Source organism: Anas platyrhynchos, chromosome Z, assembly GCF_047663525.1.
Source record: "Anas platyrhynchos isolate ZD024472 breed Pekin duck chromosome Z, IASCAAS_PekinDuck_T2T, whole genome shotgun sequence".
Taxonomy (NCBI): Eukaryota; Metazoa; Chordata; class Aves; order Anseriformes; family Anatidae; genus Anas; species Anas platyrhynchos.
This window is the reverse complement of record NC_092621.1, coordinates 32407869-32432064: the sequence shown is the minus strand read 5'-3', so window position 1 is coordinate 32432064 and position 24196 is coordinate 32407869. Positions and strand designations below refer to the sequence as shown.

The window sequence follows — 24196 nt, the reverse complement described above, 5'->3', positions numbered from 1 at the left end:
GATAGGTGTTTATGTAAACATAGTTATACAGGGCTTAGCTCTACATTGATTTGAACTAGAAAGCAAATGCAGTATCTCATGCTTCCTCCTTTTGAGTCACAGTAAGAATGGCATTTGTGAATCCATTAGCTCTGACAATACAATGTAGTATGGAATGTCTACTAAAATTACATTTTAAAGATTAAAATTCTATTTATATTTGTCTGTTTGGCAAATATTACCTGTTTCAAGCAAGCATGTGAAAAAATATTCTTTTGCCATTCTAAGGAAACCTTATTTGTCAGAGGAAGGGAATTTTCACCTGTAGCCATTAGGTACAAGGTCTGTATATCATGATATCAAAATATTCTGAAAGACTGAGTATATTATTAGAAGGACTTGGATGTGTTGATTGATGAGAAACTTGGCACAAGCTGGCAATTTGTGCTTGCAGTCCAGAAAAGCAACCATATCCTGTGTTCCATCAAAAGACGTGTGGCCAGCAGGTTGAGGAAGGTGATTCTCCCCCTTTACTCTGCTCTTGTGAGACCCCACTTGGAGTAATGTGTTCATCTCTGGGGCCGCTAGCAAAAAAGGACATGGATATATTAGACTGGAACTGTCTATAATAGACTATTAGACAGTTCCAGTCTAATCCATGTCTAATGACTGGATGTGTTAGAAGGAGCTCACAGTTCCTTCAGGACCTTGAGAATGTATCTTATCAGGTCCCATGGACCTGTGCACCTTCAAGTTCCTTAGGTGGTCTCAAACCTCATTGTCTCCTACAGTGGGCATGGTTCATCATTCTCCCAGTCCCTGCCTTTGCCTTGTGGGGCCTGGGCCATGTGGCTAGAGCTCTTGCTGGTGAAGACTGAGGCAAAATAGTCATTAAGTATCTCATCCTTTTCTATTTCCCAAATGAGCATGTCTCCCATTTCCTTCTGGTGCTTATAATAGAATGCTCTGTTATATTAGATGTCTTACTTTTCTAATTCACTCACTGTAAGACAGTTCTACTGAAGAGTGCAAGGACCACAATAATAACTTGACAACCACATTTATCCATAAAAATGATTAATTTCAAATCAGATATCAACTTCAGCTCTACGTAACAATACTATGATGGAAAGAATTTACACAGTGGAAAGAAATTTCGAGGACTTGTTGTTGTTAGATTTTCAGCTAACAAGTAAAGTTTCATAACACTTCCTAATTGCACAGTCATAAATCTAATGAAGCAGTTGGATCATTGGAACTAAAGAATACATTTTTTCTTTGATTTTTATAAAGATGTGGATAGGACCAGAAAAACAGTGTATCATTTAATCATGTGTCTAAAATAATCTCTTAGAATCATAGAATATCTAGAATTGTAGGGGATATACAAGGCTTATTGAGTCCATCTCCTGACACACAGGACCACACAAAAATCAAACCATATGTCTGAGAGCACTGTCAAAACACTTACTTCATTCCAGAAGGATTGGTGACCTTACCACTGCCTTGGGGAGCCTGTTCTAGTGCCCGACCACCCTACTGGTGAAGAATCTTTTCCTAACATCCAGCCTGAACCTCCCCTGTTGCAGCTCCATGCTGTTCCCTCAGGTTCTTTCACCATCACCAGAGAGCAGAGCTCAACACCTGCCCCTCTGTTCCCCTAATGAGAAAGCTGTAGGCTGCCATGGGGTCTCAATCTCCTCTTCTCTGGGTTGAAGAAACCAAGAAACTTCAGATGCTTCTCATAAGGGTCCTCTAGACCCTTAACCATTTCCATACCCTTTCTTTGAACATTCTTTACTAGTTTTATGCCCTTCTTAAACACTGTTGTCCAAAACTGCATACAGTGCTCAAGGTGAGGACACTCTAGTGCACAGTAGAGCAGGATAATCACTTCCCTCAACTGGCTAGCAATTCCGTGCTTGATGCACCTCAAGATAAAATTAACTCTTTAGGCTTCCAGGGCACACTGTTGACTCGTATTCAACTTGCTGTCAACCAGTACCCCCTGACTCCTTACTGCAGGGCTGCTCTCCAGCCTTTTGTCACCCAGTCTGTACGTGTATCGAGGGCTGCCAGATGTAGAATCTGTTAGTTGCTCTTGTTAAACTTCATATTGCTGGGAATTGCTCATCTTCTAATTTGTCAAGATCTCTCTACAAGACCTCTCTACTCTCGAGGGAGTCAACAGCTCCGCCCAGTATAAATGAATACATATCTGAGTAATGATAAGGCATGTACTGATGTCATAAGAACTGTTATCTGAATCAAAATAGGAAGTCTGTCTTGTTTATCTTGCCTCTGAATAAGAAAAGTACCCAAAAAATCCTTTCCCCAACTCCAGATTTCTGCAATGGTCTTCCAGAAGGATGCATACAAATGACGCTTCTCAGCTGAAGGTTTCTGCTGGCTGAATGTTGCCTCTACCTAGTATTGAATGAGTTTACATGCTTATTAGTATCTTTTTAAAATTTGCCATGGTCTGAGTTTCCTTGGGTTTGTCATGAATCAGTCACAGCACTGGAACTGCTGCACTTCACTGTATTTGCAATCAAGAAGGCTTTCTAGATCTCCTGTTTAGCTGCGAAGGCTGCTATAGCTATTTTTCTGTGGCTAAAAGTCAGCCTACATAGGGTATCTAAACAGGTTAACCTACCATGAGGCCTCAGCCCTTTATCTTTATGCCTAGGCTCTTGCTGGAGTTTGGCAATTCTAATTCACAAGCAGGAAAAGAATAATGAGCCAGTAAGTGGACAGAAGAGTTTTCTAAATGCCTTTATTTTTGTGCTTTCTGATTTTCCTGAAAATAATTACTTTTTGATGCATTCTTTCCAATGAGAAGAAGTAAAATTAAGATAAATGAATTTGAAGAGAAACATTTCAGTGAATCCCCTTTGTTCTAGTTTCCAAACAAGCATTTCTCCCTTCATTATCATGGTGCTCCCTGACAGTATAGTTATGTATTCGGAGATTAGGAACTAATCGTGAAACCTTTCCCATTCTGGGAAAGAATATGTGTTTATAGACACACATATACGTGCACAGGCAGAGATTGTGAAAACACTGAGGAAAGACTCAAAAATAAGCAGAATATTTTCAGAATATTAGAGTATATTCATTATCCATGGTTGTTAATCAGATTTGTGTTTTTCAGTTCTGTTTAGTTTGTTTGTTTGTTTGTATTCAGGTGAATGCATGGATATGAAGGAGTTAATTTTAAGCCATTCTTCAGTTATGTAAATACATAAAATGCACTGCAATTTTCTGTTCCATTTCTATTACAATAGTGAGACTGCCTCTGTAATTAATTTTTTGCCTTTCTTCTCAATGATCTCTTTGTCATAAGAATGAGCTATCATAGAATTGTAATGCTTGCTACATTTTAGTTTTCATAAAGTATACCTATTCTTGTTCTACTGGCAAAGGTTGGCCAAAAAAATTAGACCATATGCATTACAAAGGTTACAAAAAAAAAAAAAAAAAAAAAAGCTGAGAACTGTATAGAAACCATCATGACAGTCACAGAACAATAAGAAAAGAAATATCACGAAGCAAAACTCTTTGTACTTGTGGCAGTCTTGGTATTGTAATATCACAATACTCCAGAAAGAATTTCTGAACCTTTTCGATTGTGTTAAACTTATCTTGTAAAATAGATTGTTGCCTTCAGGGGGCAGTGGCGACCTGGTTCAGGAACGGCACGGCGGCCAACCCCAGGCCGCTCGGTCCATCGGCTCACACACACCAATGTGGTGGATGGCAAATGGCGTTTATTGTCGAGTCACATGGGCTTATATACCCGAGGCCCATAGCGTCACTTCCGCTTGCTTACATCACAGGCCACACGCTACTGTCCATCAAGGGAGGGGCTCCACTTTTCCGTACAGCACGACATCTTCCAGCCGCCAGACCCTAACTACCCACAATAGATATCCTTTATTTTAAAAGGGGGACAGTGGAAATAAATGTGTGTCAAATGTGCTCTGTTCGAAACACTTGTTTTTTTAATAGAAAATACCTTTTTGGCATCTCAGTAATTCCCAAGTCCACCAGGGAGTTTGGGGTAGATAGAAAGCAAGAGGATGCTGAAGAAAAAAAAGAAAAAATGAATGGCTATTTTCAGTAGACATTTTACACCACATATTAAGTGCTCTTTCTCTCCTCTCCTCTCCTCTCCTCTCCTCTCCTCTCCTCTCCTCTCCTCTCCTCTCCTCTCCTCTCCTCTCCTCTCCTCTCCTCTCCTCTCCTCTCCTCTCCTCTCCTCTCCTCTCCTCTCCTCTCCTCTCCTCTCCTCTCCTCTCCTCTCCTCTCCTCTCCTCTCCTCTCCTCTCCTCTCCTCTCCTCTCCTCTCCTCTCCTCTCCTCTCCTCTCCTCTCCTCTCCTCTCCTCTCCTCTCCTCTCCTCTCCTCTCCTCTCCTCTCCTCTCCTCTCCTCTCCTCTCCTCTCCTCTCCTTTCTGAGCCTAGTGTGGGTACAATTACATAGCTAAATCAAATACAACAAGCCTTCTATATTTTAGGTATAATTTTTATGTGCTAAGGTTCTAGATTGTGATGTTATGAATTACATGTATTCTCCATGTTTTGCTCCTAGAAGAAACATGAGTTAATAAACACTGTAAATAGTAAATTTATTTGTGGTTCTGTTAGAAAAACTAATCTATACTTTTCAGCCCCAAAATCATTCACTGCATACAATCTCTACACTTGTCTATCTTTCTATTTTATGTTAATTTTTCATTTGTTAATTTTTTATCATTATGTTAATTTTTCATTTAACACTATGGGACATTTTCTGTCATCTATACTGCATGTAGAGCCTTGGCATGAATTTAAATATTACAGATGGGAAGCCAAAAAGTTATATTAGGAAAATACTTAATTCTCAGGTTTTTATATTCTAATCTTTGTGTCTAATTGCCAATTGTTGGCATCAGAGTATTTAGCTAGATGTGCTGCTGGTGTCTGACAAGATATGGCTTGTCTCCTAACAGCTGAATGCCAAAGAATATACAGTCTCTTTGAATAATAGTAAGAAAAAATACTTTTCTGGATATGTCCTGTTTCTGCTTTACTACAGTTTAATAGGTAGTACAGTAAACAACACTTTCTTAGCTCTGCCCAGGTTTGTACATTTGTGGTACTATCATTTCCATCACTGAGAGATTAATTTAAAATATGATATGATATGATATGATATGATATGATATGATATGATATGATATATGATATGATATGATTAATATAACATAACATAACATAACATAACATAACATAACATAACATAACATAACATAACATAACATAACATAACATAATCCCACCTTGAGATTCTATAGAAAGATTCTTTTTTTTTTTATGAGATTAAAATGAAATTAAATGAAAATAAATGAAATTAAATTCACAAGCTTACTTAGCTGTGTGAATCCACATATTTATGAACGTCTACAGACCACAACCAACCTACAAGGGAAATAAAGAAGACTTGTTTATAGACAGTGTTTATTTAGAAATAATTATATTTATTTATAATAATATTTATGTAGAAATATTATATATTTAGTTATCCAGAAAGATAAGATAGCATCTATTATTAAATCCATTGAATTTTAAATCTGAACTCCCAAGCACTGGTGTGTGAGAAGAAGAATTACGTTCACATGTGGTGGTGTACAAATGCTATTTGGGTATTTCCAACAGTTAAGAAAGCAGAGTGCTATCTGAAAATAGAAACTACACATTGATTTTGGACTTGCACTAGTTGAACTGAGGTCTGTAACTATCCCAAATGAAATGATATCAGCAACAACAACAAAAAGACTGTTTTACACTGAGATAAGATAGAAGAGTGTTTGGAAGTTTTAATTTCATAAAGCTATCTTGTTTTCTCTAAGTATGTAAAATATACCCACAGAATATTTAAAAGTTGTGTTTTAAAAACAGAAACAGCATCCTCCAGTCAACTGCCTTCTCTCAGGACTTCATTTCTATAGCAAACAGAACCACCTATGATAGATTACTATATCCTTTGCAGTAGAAACTGTTGATTTTCAGGAGAAAACAAACAAATAAAAAGTTTTACACTGAGATAAGATAGAATGTAGACAGTTGACTGGAGGATGCTGCTTGTGTTCCTTGAAAACGGATAGTTACAGTTTCTGTGTAAGGAGTCTTACTACTGCTATCAGTTAAAACTTGTGTTGCTGTTTTCTTAAAGGTCAGCTTCGGCATTTCTAATGTCACTGTGTAAATCTGCTCTGATGGCAGTAGAACTATCAGTTTTTGCTGCTACTCCTTGCTGACTCTAAACATCTTCAAATTCAGGCTTTCTCAGAAAAGTCTCTTCTGATGATGGAGACTCATTTTCCTTTTTGTTTATCTGTGTTTTGCCTGGCCAAGTAATGCTACTGTTACATTCATTACTTTCTAGCTCCTTGTCACTATGAACATCAATTGTAATCAGAACTGGAGTACTGATTTACTTATGTTATGTTTCTGGTGTTTCTCCTTATGTTTTTTTTGTTTTGCGATGCCTCATTATGTCCATCATTTTTCATTCGTAGAATGTCTCTACACTTAGGTTCCTAGCCTGTTTTTAATTTTTTTTCCCTCTTATTCTTTTTCTTACTAATTGTCTGAAAGGCTATCTTCATTTTTGTAGCAGTTACTGAATTTTGGTTGTTTTCTTTAAGTCTCTCCTTTCTCTAGAACTGTGGTTGCCTTGGTTGCCTTCTCCAAACTGGGAGCTTTGTAATTCCTTTTTCCACCAGGCTTTTTGCTTTCTCTTGTATCAGTCACACTGTGACATATTGTTTGGTCACCTATTTGATCTGCACCTTTCATAACAGCAATAGAGACTTTCATGGAGTCACCTGCACCTATGCAGATCTAGCATTTCAGATTGTATACTTTATTCTGGACTAATGGCTTGCCTTGAATAGTAACCACGAGTCCTCCTCCTCATGAGTATTCATAGACATCTTTGACCATGTTTTGACTATAAAAAGCAGAACATTCCAGATATCTACTTGACAATTGTTTCTCATATAATAATGATCATTGTATCTTCTTCTTGTTCTTGTTTTGCTGTGGACCTTGCTACATGGTTATGATCTGCTTACATCTCTGCAGATAGTACAGTCATGACTGAGGAAGCTTTTCTGGCTTTCTTTGAGACATGCCAGAGTCATGAGTTCTTGACTTTCTCTTGTTTCCTTTGCTCCTATCTCTGTTTCTTGATTGTGTCCTCAAAAGTTGGCCTTTATCAACCTTACTGCTCAACCTTACTCCTTACTGGACATTACCGATACGACTTTGCTATAAATAAGATTGTAGACTCCTGGACAACATTTCATTAGAAGGGGAGCCCATTATGTCCCTTCCTGAAGAGGTGTCCAGATTCTGTGGACATGTATCTTTTACTTTACATTTGTTCTTCTTATCATCTCTCTTCAGAGCTGCGGGAAACAAGTGATTTGTATAACTATCTATATTTTCCCATGAGGGACTGTAACAAGCCATTCCTGCTTGGTTTGCTGTCACTACAACTGTGAAACTGGATTGGCTGCTGTTTCTTCACATCTTCCCTTTTCTCCTCCCTGACTGACTCCTCAGTGTCCAAAAACTGCTCCACTGGTTCTCATGTCCATTCAAATAATGGCTTAACATACACCATAATAATACATTTGTCCAAAGAATCACTGATTTTTGAATCAGAATTAGTTAGTGAGAGTTTGCTGTTCAGTTCTCTTTGCAGCAGAGTTCTTATAGGAATTTCTGAAACCTCTTCAGAAGAAGCTGTGCCTGCACGGACTCTTCTAAAAGGAACATGATGGATCTGTAATCATACAAGAGGGCCTGATCAGTACTGGTTACAGATGAACTGTGATCTGGTCCTTGAGAATTGTCCTCAAATGGAGATGTTGTACTAACTGATGAGTCTGAAAATCTCAATTTGTCATGCAATGTTGCAGGAGAATCATATTTAAAATACGGATCATATGCCTTTGAGTTAAAAGGAGATTGGGTAGGACTGATAAATTCAGCTGAAGTGTGTTGTTCTTTTGTTAAGGTGGTATGGTAACAAAATATCCAGTCATTAGATCTGGCAGTAGAGACATTTTCTGAAGGGCTGGGCATGTACTCCTTACAGTTAAATACAGCACAGATCCAATGGAAAATAGAACAGAAAGGACTTCCACTTCCAGGACAAAAACAAATCCATTCTGCTTTTGTTTTTTACTCCTGGACACAACAGAACAGAAGCTACGAAAGTAGCTTCTATATGTCCCATATAGATGGGGCATTCAGAGTTAGGAAATACATTGTTAGCACTGTGTTGCAGCTTCCTTATGGTAGCTTTGGGTTATTGTTATCCACTGCAAAGTCCTTAGGTGCTAAATCATGTTCTACAAATGAAGTAGCAAGCCCAGCAGAATATTGTAATTATCCACAGAAGCATGGGCAAAAAAAGTGCCATTCAGACACAGAAATGGATTCACAGGCACAGATACATGTAGGTAGATTGTAGAGAGATACACTGGCACATACACAAGCATGCATAAAAGTACACAAGTGTGAAGAAAAAGTACAGGCTTGTGCAATAGCTCAACAAGTGCATCCAAAAGGGTATATTCTGTACACTGTGCAATCCATCCTGAAAACAATTTTGTGTGAAGACTACTGTAAATGCAGAGGAATGGAAAGATTCATATGAGGAGTAACTTTCTCAGAAAAAGTCAGGCTGATGCAGATCAGCCTTCAGAGTTGAATGTTTTAGAACTAGGTAATAATAACACAATAAAAACACAATAACAGCAAGATTTATAAAAGCAAAGGCTGAGCAACAACCATTTGAACTTTAAAATAGATATTTGAAAATATGTGGGAAGTGTAAAGATATCCCCACACATAAATAGAGGAACAGAAAACAACAACTAAGCTAATATTTGAATTGAAATGTTGTGCATACAACACTTTGACAACCAAAGGTTGATATTCCTGATTCCTATTTTTCTAAACAGTCATAGAAATCCAATTCTCTCATTCCTTCATACACAAAGAAGATAGTACACTGTAGAAAAATGGTTTGTCAAGTCTTTACCTAGTATCATATTAACATTTTTTTTACTATACACTGTTTCTATTAATCTATGATATTATTTTTCTAGTTTTATCTCTTTTTTTTTTTGTTGTTATTATTATTTTATTTTTTAAGGAACATAATAACTATATTTTATTATATCAACTCTAAATTAACTTGTTAATTTACTTTATAAAGCCAACATTTACACCATTACTACAATTTGAAAATGTTATTTTGTATTTTAGACAGTAGCTTTTATATGAACAATGGTTTATCATCTTTCAGGAATTTACCATAGATCCTGCAATGAAGTCATAAGAAAGCTTAAGTTTTCATTCCTAGTAAAACTGCTTGTATTGTTGTTAGGATATAATGATTTGAAAACATTTTCTTCTGATAAAATGAAGACTTAATAAAACCCACAAACATGAATTTATTTAAATAAATAAAAATATTTTTTTAAAAAAGTAAGTCTTTATTTATGTATACATTACTAATTAAAGTATGTAATTTAATTAATAATATTTATTAATTCTAGATATAAAGACCAACTGGAAACACAATTGCCAGCTAGGTGAATATTTTCAAATTTCATTACCACTCACTTTTTTTTTATTTTTTAACAAATGAGGGAGTCTGTCAAATTTTTTAAAAAACATTTAATTTGTAACAAATCATTTTTTTAAAAATATACATTATTTTAAAATTAAAGTTTTACTTTTTCTTGTTCTCCTTCTTCTCCTTCTTCTTCTTCTTCTTCTTCTTCTTCTTCTTCTTCTTCTTCTTCTTCTTCTTCTTCTTCTCCTTGTATTTTAATAATCTTTCATGTCAAAATAATTTTTATTATTATTAAAAAAGAAGTGTTTTTTTGTTTGTTTGTTTGTTTTGTTTTGTTTTCAAACTGAATGTAAATGAATTCTTTAAATTTTCAATTCTTTTTTTTCAGACCCTTTTTGGATAACTCTTCACCTCTATTAGTTGGCCTTTTGACAGTCTTTCTGATCCAATATTCATGCAAATTATATTGTCATTTTTGGGGCTTTCCTACAGTTATCACTCAGCTCTAGCCTACATTTGCAGGTTTTATTGTTATTATTATTGTTGTTGTTATTAGTATTACCACTAATGGATTTGCAGCTAACCTATGGTTCCAGTCATGGTCAGTTGCCTTTGGTATCACCGATGTATGCATTGTGCTGATAAGTACTGTGGTTCATTTTCCTCTTGGGTAAGCACAGTTAAAAAACTGAGAGAAGGAAAGAGAAAGAGAGAATGAGAAAGAGAGAAACCCTCAGATTAATAATTACCATAGCCTGAGACAGGAATGGCAAAACACACTTGATTGCTTTCTAACCTTAGTCCTGTGTAATGAAATATGGCTGCTTCAGGACAAAAAATGTGATAGCTTTTGTAGTTTTAATATTACTTCACTGAATTCCTCAAAACGGCATTTCATTCAGCATTGCCAGTGTGATAATGTTTTAATTAAAGGGCAAATCTTTCTCTAGTTATGGATTATTTACCACATCAAAAGGACTGTCCCTAATATTTGCAGTGTCATCATTTCATATTACATTTTAATTTGTTAATTCATCTGTGTGAACTGAGTACCCTAATATGTAAAGAATCATTTGTCATGATTCAGGGGTCTAACAAAGCATGTTTAAAGGTAAAGAGATTAGTAAAAAGAAATAGAAGATTTCAACCTTATGGAACATATTATGAAATAAAATTTGTATGCAAGAATACCCATTTCACATAGGATACAGAAGAGACTGGTGTTTGTTTGTTTGTTTGTTTGTTTTGTATGCATTTTGCTGTATCACATACACTTTTGTATTTTTCTTGGTAAGAAAAGAAAAAAAAAAAAAAAACAAAATTTAATTCATCTATAAAGATATTTTAATTCAGAGATAGTAGTTAGCATTGTATGACAAGTACAGCTTTTGTGATTTTATTACATGGTGATCCTGAAGATCCAAGGTAGTCATGGTGCAAAGGATAAACTCAGAAATTATGTATATTCAGCTACTCCACAAAATATCTGCAGGTTTATATAGTTTCTATCATTAGTATCCCATAATTCCTTTCTCTAGAGCTAAGAAGAAAAATAAACAAAGTAGAAAGAGTGGCACCTTGATATGTAGCTAATTAAAATTAAAAAGAGGTGTGAATATAGATAGTCACGCTTCTATTTGAAAAATAATCATACCTGTTCTTTCCTTATATTGCTACAAAACTTGCATAGGTACCTCAAAATCCATCTTGTTAGGATTTTCTGTATTACAACAATTTGCCACATCATGACATTGGTAGTAGGGTGACAGTTGGACCAGATCTTTTGAAGGCTTTTTCCAACTTTAACGATTCTAGGATCCTATATCATAGATATAGATAGCATGTATCTCTATTTGCTGACATCTTAAATAACTCATGGTTACTTTTATGGCTTGTTCCTCTGCAGATACTTTTAGAGTGTATACTGAGTGCTTGAGAAACAACAGTATTCTAGAAATATTCTTTCCATGGTTGTCCAAGCACAAAGATCTTGGAATGAATATTGATCATTAGTGTTTGATTTTTATTGCAAGAACTGGAGTCTTGCTCAATCTTTTACCACTTGGCATTTTAATATGTCTACATTGTATGAGTTTTCAGTGGTAGAATATGAAAGTTGAATACTGAAATCTGAGTCTCTGAGTTCTTGCCTTAGTTTCCCCATATATCAGTTTGGAGAGTTAAGCAAAAAAATTCAAAATCAAACAAGAAAACAAAACCCCACTCCACTAAGAAAATACAAGTAGCTGGACTGTAAGTAATGATAAGGATAAAGGTATTTTTTATATAGAGAAATATTTATATATCTTTTATATATCTTCCCAGCTCATACAGACCAGTATCTTCTTCAGCCCTGAACTCTGAACTCTCTTGAAAATTCTTGAGGTCTTTCACCTGGTCATTCTTTCATATCAACATGACACACTTCCCTCCCACTCCACCTACCAATGTATAGACAATATTCAAATATTCACTCATATGATAATGTTGTCCTTTTCTTATTTATTTTTATTTTATTTTATTTTATTTTATTTTATTTTATTTTATTTTATTTTATTTTATTTTATTTTATTTTATTTTATTTTATTTTATTTATTTTATTTTATTTTATTTTATTTTATTTTATTTTATTTTATTTTATTTATTATTTTTTTTGTTTGTTTGTATATTTATTATAGAGGCTCTTTCAGTACCTGGGCAAAAGCAGAAGATGTTGATGGCTGTGGACTGAGGGTACTCTCAGCCTTCCCTACACAAAATGTTTTATTTTGCATAGAATACTAAATAAATAAATAAATTATAGGAACAAGAAAAAGAATGGTGAAGTGATTATCATTCAGGTATCATTCAGGTCTACGGGTTATTTTGTTAGAAACAAATCATGATTTTCAGGACTTCTCTGTATTCTTATACAGGATGCTTGACTTTTTATTCTTAACTCTATCTGAACTTTTTCTGAGCAATCCTACCTTCACACATCATCTAATTTTTCCTGTTACAGATTGCAGCTTAAAAGTCACAATGCAGCTAATTGAAGGCCCTGTTGTAAGGATCATCTCATTAAATACTGAAATGCAAGCATCGCCCAAGTGAAATGTGGCAGCTGTTAAACAGTGAACAGCAATACTGCACGAGAGCTCAGGACAGTGAAAAAGAACACTGTATCTAATCATAATTGCAGGAGAAGTGTTGGTAGACAGAATGCAATTACCCAAACTGGAAAATGTCCAAAATACTGGGGTTGACATACATGCTCTTTCCTCTACTATTAGTGCTGGAAGAGGGGAAAAATGAGACTGGTATTGCACTACATTAATGTGTAAATCATCAGATTTTGTTAATGTGCAAAACATTTAACCCCCTTTTTTCCCAAAAAGAAGTCCTTTTTGGAAGACATTATAGGATTAGGAAATATAGTGAACTAATCAGGAAGTATCAAAGATTTTCTTCCTTCAGCAGAGTTGTTCTTTTGTATCTTGTGTTCTGCAAAAGCCCTGAAGAAATGCGCCCTTTGAACTCAAAGCCAATGTTCTAAGTCAGAAATAAAACAACTCTTAAAAAGCGGTTTTACTGACTGAGGTTGTAACTTGAAAAGCAAGTAGCAGTAGGAAAGCATTCTTCTCCTTGCAGCATCATGCTGCTACATGGTGGTATTGGGTGTTTTCATATATATCATTTTTACCCTCATTGATATCCATACTGCCACTTACAAGTTTGCTAAAGCAAGCATTTTGTTTTGGTCTGTTCTTTACTACATGCTTTTTCAAGTAAAAAAAAAAAATCTGTTTATTAACAGATTTTCTTTCATAATTCAGTAACATGAAAAAATATTTATTTCTTCTACAAAGGGTCCCACCCTGTCCTTCATATATGCTGTGCCAAACAGTCTGAACTTTCTAACCCATAAATATTAATGCTTTTTCAGACAAATTCAGGTTCAGAAAAAGCATCCTTTGAAAGTCATCACCATCCATCTACAATTCTGAAGGAAGAATAGCATTTGTAGTCAAGAGATGGGGCAGAAAATTCCATTTCTTTTCGACAGCTGAGACATGCTGCTTAGAAGGAAATTACACTAAAACTAGAAACATAAAAGTGCATGGGGGAAAGCTTTTTAATGTGCTGTACATTGTGAAGAGTGTTACAAATAAAGTGTATGAACTAGTTAATATCAAGTTATTTAGGGTTATTGATGGAACAGTAGATTTAAATAAGCTACATTATACACACACACACACAAAGACAAAACAAAACAAAACAAAACACTTTTACAAAAAAAAAAAAGTGTTTACAATTATGAAGATTTTTGACAGCTGATTTGATAGCTGTTTCAATAAAGCTGATAGGCTGCAGAGAGACAGAAAACCTAAACACTTAAGACTGTCTGGAAAAAGGGACAGATGAGAGGAGGATGAAAGTAAAGGCTTTTTTTCTGAGAGAACACAATGGTGTGCCTGATGGAAACATATGACATACTTGTGGTATTTCTAAATAATTTCTAGATGTTAGGTAGGGTCTGGTATTCACTGAGGCCAGTTTCCATAAAAACTGAAACAGAGGCAGACACGAGGCAGAAATACGAGGCAGAAACAGAGGCTCAGCACCTGGGGTATCTTAACAGTATTCCTATACTGAAACTTAGGATGTTGTGTGGTTCTTCTCTGAGACAGGTGGTGATATGAAATCAAATCTTGAAAACAGGTGTGCCTGAGGTGATCTTGGGAAGGTGTCTGAGTCACTGTAACATGAGTCATCAATAAGTTTACCATGGTGAAGGACACAGGACAAATCACACAATCACACGGTTTGGATTTGTTCAGTGGGTGTACAATTCTCTCTGGGTGTGTTGTGTGTGCCTTTGATGGGAAGACTAGAGCTCTTAAGACTACAGGTTCATGTAAAGGATAAACAAAATAAAGCTACTGCAGAAGAAAAGCAAACAAACAAACCCCAAACAACAAATGCATAGATACGATACCTATACAAATGTGCCTGCATTAGTTTTCTGTTTTATAAGTCTTGCACAGACATTTATCTGGTTAAAATTAAACAGGAATAAAAGACATATGTTCCATCCATGTAATGGTACTGTGGTGTAACATGCTAATATCAGTGTTTCGGGCTGATACTATGCTACAATTACCGTTTTATCACTCACAGGTCCAATCCAGCTGCCAAAACTAATACAGGCCAGTTACACAGATTCTCACCCCCTACTTCAGTCACAGATTCTGATGCTCTTTTATGAACTAATATGAATCATCTAAGCATAATTCTGACACCACTGCCAGTGCACATTAATATAATTACTTTCTTTGGTGGTAACACAGTCATGATTTTGACTAATGTTAAGATATGTTTTTAATATAATGACGTGTATATGGTGAAGAACTACCATATTCATTAGGTCATTATAAGTATAACAGTAATGAATTATTACATGTTATATATAAGAGCAAAATGGTACATTTTGTTTTTAAGTTACTGTTCTGGATTTAAACTAAGTGCTGTTGTTTAAATTGTATGCCTTTTTATAGTTAAGAAAGTCTTCATAATCTGTACCGCGAGTAAACAACCTCAGTGATTTGTGTCCAGTCCTCATGCCTCAGTGGGCTGTTTCTCCTCTGGACCACTTAACTTTGAGGCTTACATGAGGCTGAAATAGCAAAACAGTATTACTTTTCTGAAAAATTATACTAACAAAGGTAGTGAATGAAAACACTAGTAACATTCTTATGGACCTGACGAAAATGTGAAACATTAGAATTAGACAATGAACAACTGTTGAGTATTTCTGAGGCAGAAGACAAAGAAGTAAAACATTCCTTCGAGTTAAAAGAGTTATAGCTCTTACTAATTTCAAGACTATTAGAAAACATGAAACTGAATGCAGGATACTGAATGCAGCTTATGTTACTTTGTTTATTTTCTCCTGGAGAATATTCACTTGTGGCTAAGTGAGTCTTAGGCTTTTTCTTATTCTTTTAGGTAAGATATGATACTGACAAGCCTTCTCAATGTTTTGATCTTTTTATAGGAGTAAAAATGGAAAACACACAGTATTTTATAAACCTATAATAAAACTTTATAACGTTTATTTTGTGCTGAACTTCTGATAGAAAACTGAAGATAAAAAAAAATAAAAAATACTGAATTTTAAATATTTATATTAAAAAATAAATAAGTACTTAGGAGAGAAAGATAATGCAACTCTTTTTTTTTTTTTTTTTTTTTTTTTTTTTTTTTAATATATATTACCAGAGATCTAGTAATTGAAAATTATTATTTAGTATGAATAGAATTTTGGAGATATGTTGTGACTACAAGAAACTCATTCGTCAATCTGATTCAAAGCCCAGCTTGACAGTATTTAAGTAATCAAATTCTGATTGCCTGTGTATTGGGTTACACAAGAAAAGTCACTTACACAGATTCGAGATTAACCATGATACAGTGAGGATTTCAGGATGGCATTTCAAGAGAGCATTTTGCATGCATCTTTCTCTCTCTCTCTTTCTCTCTCTTTTTTTTTTTTTTTTTTATTTTTTTTCTTTTTATTTTTCTTTTCCTTATCCTTTTTCTTATTCCTCTTTTTTTTTTTTTTTTTCCTAGTGTGAATTAATAATGTATATATGCACCCATGCTTTGGAAAATGCTTTTATATTTACTGATTTTCTTTTAACACTTTTCTATTTATTTTCATTATGTAGGTGTTTATAACCTGTGTGTATAAGCTGTGTATTTTATCTCTTTTTACCATTTTTTTTTGTCTCATTCCCTGCTAGTAGAATGATTTTGGTACACAAAATAATTTTACTTCAGTTTACTGACCCTACTTTGAATCTTGTTGTTTTTCCTTTTTGTGCATTTGCCTGTAATTGACAAGCTTTTTGCAATGAACCAGGTATTCCCTAGTTAACTGGCCTTTGTGAATAAGATCCGTGAAGGCAATCAAAAAACTAAAATACCATATTTTCTTAGCTTGTAATTCCTAATAAATCAGTATCAGACAAATATTCATATGTTAAAGGCTAAACACTTTAAGCCTTTTGACAGTAATTGAGTCTATTTTCAAGAGTGGTTTAATTTTGATAGAGATTCTTTCCATGTCATTACCATTTGCCTCAGACAGTGAATATTTCATAATACTGACTGCTACTGCACAGTTGGCACAAGTAAATATGCAACAGTCAAATCTAGTTTAAAGGCCTCCAGCTGCAACTTTATTAAGAAATACCATTCCATAAATGAAGTTAATGTTTAGTCAATGGCTTTACATCCATGGTGTCAACATTCGTACACTCATCATCAGAACTGCAATAGCTGAATCATAAGTATCCCATTAGTGCAAGTCCCTAAAGAAGGATCAGATACTCTTGATTAAGACGTCTCCATAATAAATCTGAGAATATCTGCTGATGTCCTTAACATTTATCTAGGCATGGCATCACATTTTTAATTTTGAAGTATGAGATAAAATGCACCAAATATAAAGTAGGTCTCTCAGTTGTTATCAATAAAGAATTGTTTTTCTTAAATGATCAACAGAACTTCAAATCATAGCTTTGACTTCTGTTTATTTTTGTTTGTTTGTTTGTTCTGTTTTGTTTCAGTTCCTGACACTAACTGGAATAACTGATTAGTTCCTGAAACGATTTATTTCTGTAATTCTTGTAAACTTTAACCCCTTGAGTAATCCATTATTTGGTTACAAGTCTAGGAAAATGGACAGAAAGACAGTGGAGGTAGGACTATTATCGAAAGCCAATTACTAACTTATTTGAAAGGACCATTTTCCAATATCTCTGATCATAAATGATAAATGAACATAATAAAAAATTTGGTATTTTGAACAATGGAGTAGGAAGAGTGGCAGAAAGAAGTAACAGAAATAAGTAACTGTTCCATGAGGAAATGACACTCGGCTGCCAAACAGACAACACCTGAGTGAGGGGCCATCCCCATGAGGTGAATGATTCAAGACTGCATGCTTGGTGTATATTTAAAATCCTACCAAAGGTAAAGCTCCTAATAGGACTGACCTCCCTGCTGCTGAGATGTTTTGACTGGTCTGAGCCTTCACGTCCCACTGCCCTACTGTGACACCTGCACTCTTCTGCAACACAGTTGGAGGAGTCATGGGGTAGACTGTTGCCGTTCACAATAAGTCTCCCTCCAGCCCTGATGGAGTATTATTATTAAAAAAACAGCCAGACAGCCAGGCTGGCAACAGTCTTGTGGCATTTATTTGTTTGTTTGTTTTGTTTTTCTTTGGTTGATTTTTGTTTGGATGGTTGTGTGTATGTTCCTATTTTTCATTTGTTTGCCTTTTTTTTTTTTTGTGGCAAAGGGACTAAAATTTTCAATAACTGTTTATGTCAACAGGCCCACATATAGACCAGTAATAAGCAGTGTCGTCATCCGTATCATGAATTGGCCATATGTTATTTCTGATGGAACTCTTGACTGAAATTTTTACTCTTATTCAACTTTTATTTGCTTTCTGAACACTTGCCAGTATTTCCAATAATACATTTGAAAAATATTGATCCCAGATCAGTACCAAATATTCATTATTTACATGGCCAAATTGCTTAAATGTCTTCCTCTACTTCCCCCCCCCCCCAAATAAATAAATACATAAATAAATAAATACATACATAAATACATAAATAAATATATACATACATAAATACATAAATAAATAAATCCTTCCTGGAATCAATCAATTTTCCCCTGTTTGGACATTTAAGATTAAACATTTCTAACTACTGCACAGTTAAAATGAAATCTTTATGTTACTGGTATGGTAGATTTCAGCTTCCAGATAATATTTCTAATTAATTTTATGCCTTGCAGACCCATAATTTCAAACTTAAGATTTTCTGAGTAGAAGGATTTGGAATATTTATGTGAATATTGCATATAGATAGGTTTCACATTAGTTGTGCTTAAACACCTGTACCAACAGGAAGGAGTCTCAGGAAGTTCCCAAGCTTTTGAACATTTACACCTCCTGAATTCATGAAGATCTTAGGATGTGTAAATTAGAGATCATAATATAAATACAATATGTGGCCAAACCACTTGTGAATAAAGTGCCCATTCTCAAGTCTGGTTAAAATTTCATCCTTTTGAACTATTGCGGTCCTGAAATGGAATGTTAAAATTATACCCAAAAAGTACGTGTTATTGCAATACCATCAAGAACTCAGATGTAGGAACACTGATGTTGATGTTGATAGACTACCATCTAATTCTTATTACTTGAGTTCAACTTAAAACTAAGATAAATAAAATAAAATAAATAACATAAAACAAAACAAAACAAAACAAAACAAAACAAAACAAAACAAAACAAAACAAAACAAAACAAAATAAAATAAAATAAAATAAAATAAAATAAAATAAAATAAAATAAAATAAAATAAAATAAAATAAAGAGGCAACATAATATTCCATAGAATGTCTTATGCAAACATTGCATTTTAATGCTTTACATTATAACCTTTTTATTTGAGTTGGTCCTTAAATGTCATTAAAATCTGTAAATGAATGCATACCTACATAATGATTAAAGAATTACGAAGATAGACATTTTGAAAGGGAGACCAATAGTACACTGAATTGTGAATAATTTTAAACTTTCACATATGACCACATAAACATTAAATTAATGCAAATTATAATTAAAATATTAAAAATAAAAAATAAAAATAAAATTTAGTCACATCAGCTTCAGATACAATTAGGAAATAAAGACTTACAAAGGTGAATTTCCACATTTTTTTCACTATTTTTTCCTTTCTGTTTTTTATAGATACTGCAGTGTTTGAGTATTAATTCTGACTATTCCTAACAACAAATAGAAACCTCTGTATGCATTAAAACCTAGTATTTGACAATTCCTCTAACTGCCACTAATATCAAACAATATTTTTTCTTATTTTAGATCTCTGTCCTGAGATACAGCAACAGGATGTGCCTTGGAGAAGAGTAAGGGTTTTTTTTATTACTATTACTACTATAATTATACTTTGTCTGTATTTTCTTGCTTTTGTTTTTTTTTTTTTTTTAAATGTCTCCATTATCCATAAATTTTAAAAATAGTAAACCTCTGCCAATGAGGGCTATTTACTATGTCCCACAATGTTTATTCAGGTTTCACATTGATTTCAGCAGGAGCTTTGCCTAATTAAAATCATTTTCAGTGTGTATAAATATCAATATTAATTTTTTAGTAAGTTAATATCAAATATTTAAGCATCTATATTTCTCATGACCTCCTAAAATTGTATAAAGGGGAAAATATCCTGGGTGGTTTTGTTGAAAAGTAACTTTCCTCTAGAAAAATATCCCCAAAGGAGATGAACTCCTCTCACAAACAAACAAACAAACAAACAAACAAACAAAAAAAGGTGGTAAAATACACTTACTGGTGGCTTTTTCTTGATGTATATCTTTCATATTTAAAGATCATATGGAAAAGTGTTTGTATTTTTAGCTTACTTGTTAATTGCTTATTATTATTATTATTTTCCACAAGAAGTGTCTCCCTTCTCTATTATTTGGAAATGTTTTGTTTGTTTGTTTACTTGCTTGCTTGCTTTAACTGTAGAAGAGGACATAAAGATAATACACAATTCATGTCACTCTTTCAAATATCATAATTAATGAGCTTTGAAACTGAAGTATTTTTCTTGTTTACCTTTTGTATTGTTTTCCCAATATTGGGAAAAATCTCAGTAAAAAGCGTGGTCAGAATCCAATCACCCAATGTCATAGTCTGGGCAGATATGAACATGCTAATATCTGTTAAATAGACACAGGCTAGAAGCAAAGTGATATGTCAGGTATGTCAGGTATGTTAAGAAGTTGTCATGGCATTGGTAGGGAAATACATCGTTACTGTAATTTATATAATACTTATTTCCAAGAGATGTTATGTTATGTTATGTTATGTTATGTTATGTTATGTTATGTTATGTTATGTTATGTTATGTTATGTTATGTTATGTTAAAATGTTGGCTGCTAATCCTTATTTTTGTGTGTTAAAGATACTACAAAATGTGTTTTTATAGGAAAAGTAAAGTTACTATAACCCTCCAGTTGTAAACCTATACATGAGCATGCTTGGAATTTTACTGTTGGTGTTATGAATTTAGGACTTGGATTTTAGACCAAAGACTAACTCCAGTACTAAAAGAAACAAGTTCTCCAGCTAGGAGAATGAATTTTGTTTTACTATACAGCAAAGGATGCAATGGGTCGAAGGTATGAGCAATACTGGGAGTAGATCATCTGTGTCTGGCTCCTGAGAGAATCTTTAATTTTTCCTTTCCGCAAACATAAAAGCAATCTCCTACAGACATTGAAATCACTTGAGGTATATCTTCAATTTCATTTCAGTTGTCACAGTTCCTTTCCATTTGACAGAGTGGTATTAATTTTTGCCACCTCACTGCTTGAACATAAAACTTTATTACCTCAATTAATGAGTTTCATTTTCCCTTTCCTTTTATGTGTTTTGTGAGAATACACTATCCTTCCAATCAAATTTGCAGTGCACTCTAAGAATCATTTGACATAAACCCTTAAGCTTTGAAGCTATACTGCCTTCAGACCTAGTGAGAAATTGGTATTTTACTTGTTTCACAAATGTCTTTTTGTTCTGAAGATATTTACTGTTCACAATCATATCCTGATAATACCTCAAGATATTTTCAGTAGACAAGAGATTAAGTTCTAATGGGAGGAAGGAAGCCAAAAAGGGAAAATGAAGTTTCTTTCTTTTAAGTTATTACGTTGCAGACATGAGATCATTCATAAAAAAAAAATCTGAACAAAACATTTAGAAATCAGAAAGATAAACCTAAATGAAGACCTGTTCAGACACAAGACTCTATGGATGCAGTTTACTTTAAACTGTTGCAAGTAACAACTAAAAGACATTTCTGGCAATCTAAGCGGAAAAAGGGAAAGTGAACAGGAAAATGTGTTATTTTGATTCAAATATCAAAGTACAGTAGTATGCTTATGCATACATACTACATACCTTTTAACCAAATATGTACTAAAATTGTACTAATTTACATTCTTTTAACAATGACAAGTTATAAAGATATAAGCTTTAGTTCCAATGGCAGTGCAAATCAGAAAACAAAAGATGAATCATATAGATTGAATCAATATGATTCAATCTATAAAAAAGATGAAATCAATCAAAAAGATGAATCAATATAGAATATCCCGAGTTGGAGGGGACCCCTAAGGATAATCAAGTCCAACTCCTGAAATAGTTCTGAATACACACATCATACTAATGATAATGAAAAACTCTAACATAGTAGCCTATAAATTTTTTTTTTTTTCTTAGCTTCTCCATTCTGCAATAGGTTGTGAGTTGTGAAATCTGTTGGTTGGACGTTGAGGGGAGTGTGCCAGGGACTGCAAAGGTACACCCATAACAGCGCTTCCAGTAACAAAGTCTTATTTTGTTAAAATGTTCCACTGTGCCCAGAGCACTGGATTCAAATATCTCCAGAAGTAGTGATCACAAAAATAGTATCTGTGTTTATATTTGAACAAAACCTGCTGCTACTGCTACAGTCTCACTTGTATAGTACCATACTCCAAACAGTAAAAAAAAAAAAAAAAAAAAAAAAGTCCAGTATTTTGCAGATTATTATTTCTAACCAGCAGAGATGTCATTAGAATAAACATGCTGTTATACAAAATTCAGATTACAAAGTAAAGCTATTATGTCAACAATAGACATCTGATAATGTTTCTGACATTGTCATTCACTTGGTTAATCCTAGACTGCACTTATGGAGTGAAAAAAAATAATAAAATAAATGTTCTTTCAAGTAAACTCTTAAAAAAGGTTTAACTTTGACAAAATGCCTAAAAGAACAGGTTTAGATTATCAGAAAATAAAATGCCAAACTTCCTTTCAAAATAAAAACTATGTATTTTTCCAGAGAAATTAAAACTGAGATACCAAAATTTAATTGATAAAATAATTCTGTTCTGTCCTGCCAAATGGCTGACATTTAACACCTGCTTTGAATATTTACTTTATCAATCAGAAAAATATGAAACTCCATGATATCTCCATTAATATATAATAAATTTCATTAACATATTTTATATGCCTTTGAAAATTTTCTAAGAAATGGAGTCTGGAAACAGATACTTTCTTCATTTAAAAAGGATTTTGTCTATAAAGTACTTTATATATAATATTATATATATATATATATATATATATATATATATATATATATATATATAGTATATATAATGTCTTTTTAAAAATATTTCAGTCCTGTAGACTGTAGACACTGAACAGTTTCCAATAGTTGCTCTGTTCAAAGACCCTTGTAATAATGATAAAATAGGTTCCTTCTTATAACCCAGTCCTATAAAATATTGGGGTTAAAAATGCCTTTAAAATGTTGTGTATTTAAAAGGATATAAAATGGTTTTCAGTTCTACTTTGTTTTGATATAATCACGTATGTTACCATTGCTCAAAGGCAACTAGACAACTGAAAAACATTAGACTAGAAAAAAATCTTCACCTTTCTATTTCTTTCCCTCTGAGGAGCCATCAGAAGTGTTCTGGTGCAAGGCAGAATAATTACATCTATTACTGCAAATAAAGGACTATTATGGAATAGCCTAGTTAAAGAAATAAAATGAATATTGAATATATATATTATATACAATATATATATATATATATATATATATATATATATATATATATATATATATATATATAAGAGTATATATAAAAAATACATTAAATAATGTAAACCGTGTTGTGAAGATGGTTGCTCTTTCTTTATGAACACTGCCTGTTACAAAGAAACAGAATAAAAAATCTTCTGTGTGGTTAAACTTCAGATCAGTGCATTAAATAGACCATATATTTTAAAATAAACTTGAAGGAAATCTTGAAAAGTAAATGAGAAGAGGAAATGAGTGAAGGAATGGATGAAAGTAATACACTTGAAGGGAATCTATTACATAAAGTATTTTTGTTTGTTTTATTTTAAAATTGTTCATACAGAAACAAAACCAAAATTTTTACAAGTCACTAAATGTTCACACTTTTATTTTGACATAAAACAAATAAAACAATTATTTTTTTTGAATGAACCATTGTAAACAAATCTGCATGGCTTTTTAGTTTTGAAAAGAATCTATTTTAATTAACTAAACAATACAACATCAGTTACATCATCACGCATCAGCATCTGTATCTTAAAATGAGCTAAAAAAAAATAAAAATGCTTTTTATGTTTTGAAGTGTTTTTATATAGTACCTACATCTTGTCATTGATACGCATGTATTGACATCATCATATTCGTATGATATCCAGAAAAAAATCTTTCAGTATCTACTTCAACTGTTCATTTCTTAACTGAGGTCCAGATAGTGTGCTTTCTGAGCAAATGGCTTCTTTGGGGCTCTTGAGTTAAAGATATTTTTTAGTTTTGTCTCTCTGCACACAGCAGAAAGCTTTCTATTATTTTGGTAAGATGATTAAAAATACATATATATT

General features: G+C 33.4%; 1 long non-coding RNA gene across 10 annotated transcripts in view; it reads left to right on the top strand.

The window, feature by feature from the left end:
• LOC113840240 (uncharacterized) overlaps positions 1-24196 on the top strand; it is an 829451-nt gene that overhangs the window by 380421 nt on the left and 424834 nt on the right. For all 10 annotated transcript variants that reach the window (XR_011806072.1, XR_011806074.1, XR_011806073.1 and 7 more), the window contains exon 5: positions 19573-19616. This is a non-coding gene — a long non-coding RNA (uncharacterized lncRNA). The remainder of the gene's footprint in view (positions 1-19572; positions 19617-24196) is intronic.